This window comes from Theobroma umbraticum, unplaced genomic scaffold (assembly GCF_002168275.2).
Source record: "Theobroma umbraticum cultivar Fairchild unplaced genomic scaffold, ASM216827v3 scaffold_182.0, whole genome shotgun sequence".
Lineage (NCBI taxonomy): Eukaryota > Viridiplantae > Streptophyta > Magnoliopsida > Malvales > Malvaceae > Theobroma > Theobroma umbraticum.
In genome coordinates, this window is record NW_018397291.1 from 43,713 (window position 1) to 48,097 (window position 4,385).

Here is a 4,385-nt window from a genome sequence, read left to right on the forward strand (position 1 = left end):
ATATCATTGGTAATTCATACTGGATATTGTTAGTTATAGCTTCATGTAAATGTTATGATATTCCTAGATACTTGATTCTGGCTAACTTATTATTTCTTTAAGAGTTGTTTCACATAAAGATTGAACAATTATATCATGTGGACAACAATGAAATCCAAAACAAATGATAGGATTTACGGTTTAGTTTCACCATTAGAATATTTTAGAGAGTTTGACCTAAGGGTTTAGATGTAGAGGTATTTAAGAGGTCTTCCTCTTAATATTTTCTTAAAGTAAAATGATTTTTCTTTTCCCTCATTCTCGGGAAACATGTGACGTATTGTTAAGTGTCCCTGAGTTCCACCATGTCATTAATGTCTACCAACTATTGAATACACGTAGTGGGCTAACGTGTTTTTCCCATGATGAACTTATTCTTAAATAATGGATTTGTTCTTCCCATGATAAACATATTTTTCCATAACGGACCTATTCTTCCTTTGATGAATTTGTTCTCCCACTACTAGAAAAATTGGTTTCTGTGATGGAAGAAGCCGCTACAAAAAGTCCAAAATCCATCACAAATAGAAGTCAATGATGAAAATTATGATGGATATTTGCCCACATTGTAAGTCGTCTCATTGATACTTCTGTCACAAATTATATCAAATCTGTCACTATTTAGTGATGGATTTATTGTCACAAATTAAAGTAATTTCTTTCACAATTTTCTATCAATCGGGGTAGCTACCTTTCTTTCATTCCGTCATAGATTTAAAAAAACAGTCACTAAAACGAGATAATTGCATATATATATAGAATTGCTAACATTAACTCACACTAACAATTTTTGACTTTTTGTTAACAAATTCACCATTACATCGCTTGTGAGTGCGATCAAACACCTCTGCTTGAGTAATTAGATGCCTAAGCTCTTTGTCCTACATTAAGTAACAAAAATGTTAATAAATTGAAATATGACAAAAATAGTCCAAAAAATATACCATAACAAACACACCATTCTTTTCCCATGAAGAACAATCGGTATTGATCCACTAACATGTTTGGAAATGCTACCATCCTTTTCTGTTAGGTGATTCTTACTACCTAATATGGATTTTTTTGCCCATTCTTCTTTAATCCAAACATTATCAATCAACCATGCCCAATTCTCTTCACCAACCCATTCTAGCCAAAAGTCTTTTGTTCCAACCACACTAGTGACCCCGGTTTCATCTTTTGTAGTTTTTCTTGCCTTGTTCATCATACTACTAAATTGTCTGCTACAAATCTAAACCACATATCGTATATAGCAGAATTTTGGTCCTCAGGCTACTTGTATTTTGCCTATCATTAAGAATAAGATAAAGACATAAAAATTAAACAAGACATTGTAATACAACAACTCAAACAATTGTACAAGTAATATCTGAAAGGTTTTCCAATATGAGGTTTTATTTCCAGTAGGCACCTTTCTCCAGGTTGCCCAAGGTCCATTATAAAAGGCCTTCAAACTAGTAGTTATCGTAGAAGGAACTCTTTCTTTCTCATCCTCACATTGAAAAGAACTATCATGTAAATAAAATACATATTCAATATTTCAATAATATTGTAATCATCAAAACTTATTCACAAGATCGTATTCAACAATAAGAGAAGAAACATTAAGTCGAAATCATACCTAGATCCAAGAATATAAATCATTTTCTTGTTAGTTGAGTTAGGAGTTTAAAATCCTAAATTTGGTCCCCTTCTTTTTGTTCTTTTTCAATTAAGATTGCTGACATGGTCTGTTTGGTTGCCATCCTCTACCTCTTAAGATCCGATACCCTCATTAGAAGATTGATTGGAGGGAGTCATAACAGTGGTAAGCTGAAAAGAGGTAGGCTCAATAGTAGGAAGTTGAGTGGAGGTAGGCATAGCTATAGTAGGCTGAGTAAAGAGAGGCTTAATAGTAGTGGGTTGAGTGGAGGGAGGCATAACATCAGTAGGCTAAGTGGAGGGAAGCTCAATTGCAATGTGCTAAGTAAAAGGAGGCTCAAGAGTAGTAGGCTGAGTAGATAGAGGTACTAATGGAGGAAGATCACCTTGAACTCTATCAGCATCACTAGAACACAAATATCTAGAAATGTTGGACCTAGTATGTCTTTGTCCATATTTTCTTGCTACTTTGCTTTTGATATGTCTACCTTCTCTTGTCACCATAGTACTTATATAATAAAATTTGTAATGTGTTAGAAATCAAATAATTTTCCATTTATCTTGAAATGAAAAGCTAAAGAAATACTCATAACGATTTCAATAAAAAAATAATTAAAGTGGTTTTTTGAAAAGTAGAATTTCATTAAATATCATAAACAGCTTTACAAATATATATATATATATATAATAACCTCTGGAAGTGCCTACACCAAATTTGTAGAGAAATACAAACAGTCTATAGAGAAACAAAACCCTTTAACCCAACCACATTCCACACAACCCCACCTTGTAGGAAAAATATTAACATCAAGACAGACCCTAATATCAACAACATTAAAACTACCACAGGCCCCCGTACACTATACATAAAAACTCATTCATATTTAGTGAATCAGCAATGCAAATAGCAGTAATCAGGAACTCAAAATCACACAAAAACTCACAAAAACTCAAAATCACAGCAGCAATCAGTAGTGCAAACACTAGGAACTCATTCATATAATTAAAGTTAGATATACTTACAATTTGCAGTAGAGATTTGACTATAATATATATATATATATATATGTTGGTGTGTGTGTATAATATCAATCAACTTGAATGTATACAGACTCATCATTAGTACTATCATCATTGCTAGAATAGTTGAACTCTACATCCTCAATTATGAAATTTTCTTCTTTTGATTCTTTAAATAAATACTTGTCTTCTTCTTCTTCCTCATGCTCGTCATGATAACCTTTCTCTTCTTCTTCCTCAAGTTCTAGAATTGGCTCAACTTCTTCTAAGCCACCTTCACCAACAAGAATATTTGGATCATCAAGGTCAAAACTTAGGGTAGACTCCTCTTCTTAGTAAAACATTTCAACTCTTTCACATTGATTCTTTTTTTCATCCAATGGTACATCAAATCTACTCCTAATTTTAATTTTACAAGCTACCCACCAATCACATCGATATCTTCTCCTAGATGGAAAATTAGCATAATATACTTGTTGAGCTTGTTAGGCCAACACAACTGGCTCATTGGTTAAAAGGGTAGAATTGCACATAACTTCAACAAGACCAAAACGAGGATGCACTATAATAACTTTTTTTAAGTGTCAAACCAATGACAATTGAATAACACTACACTATTGCCACCCACATACTCTAGCTCAACTACTACCACTAGTATACCATAAAAGTCATGATCATAATCGGCATGCCAAATACCTTTCACACATACCCCATAATTCATTCTTTGTCGATTTTGCCCATATTGATCGGTGTGAAACTTAAACCCATTTACAAGATATCCATTATTCAACCTAACCAAATGTGAGGGACCATAAGATATGTCCTCTAGACGACTATCAACTTGGTTTTTGTTGTTTTCAACCTATAAAGAAAACAAATCATAAGAGACTTTAAGATTAAAAGAATAACATTCAACTAATTGTACCCTAAACCTTCGTGGTATACTTACAAAATTTCTCAACCACGATGCAAAATTTGTTTCACTCAATTTTTCAAGTTCACCATTACTTATTTGTGGTATTTCTTTCCTCTTTTCCTCATCATATATCCAACAAAAAACAATTATTGAATTATTACAAAACTTTATTTAACTAGATAGATATATTAATTTAGGTGAATTTTTCAGAAGCTTCTTACATAAAATAAGGCTCCAGCCCCACACAACTTAACAAGACATAAATTTCAATCGCTTTATACTCATCATTAAGGAGATATCAATGATAACCCTTTGGACCAAATGCTCGACCTGGATGAGTGAAAAAGGAAAAATGTCCCATAGACTCCACCTTTCTTCCATCATCATTGAGCGGTACTTGATTCAATCTAGTGGGTATATTGGATTTGAAGTGAAAGGAGCAAAATGTTCATTCAACATTTGCTCTATTTGTTACTTTCGTTTTGAAATGATGTATACACCTAAGCACATCCAAAACAAGTATTAGTATTAGTCTGGTTTAAGATAAATTGATTAGTTATTTTTAATAAAAACAAATATTAGTATTACCTCTCAAAAGGATACATCCACTGAAAGTTCACAGGCCCACCAACTTTAGCTTCATAAGCTAATTGCATTGGCAAATGCTCCCTGGAGTCAAAAAATCTTGGTGAAAATATCTTCTCTAATTTGCTTAGTGTCTCTACAATATTTTTTTCCAATATTTCCATATTCAACACTTTTAATTTAG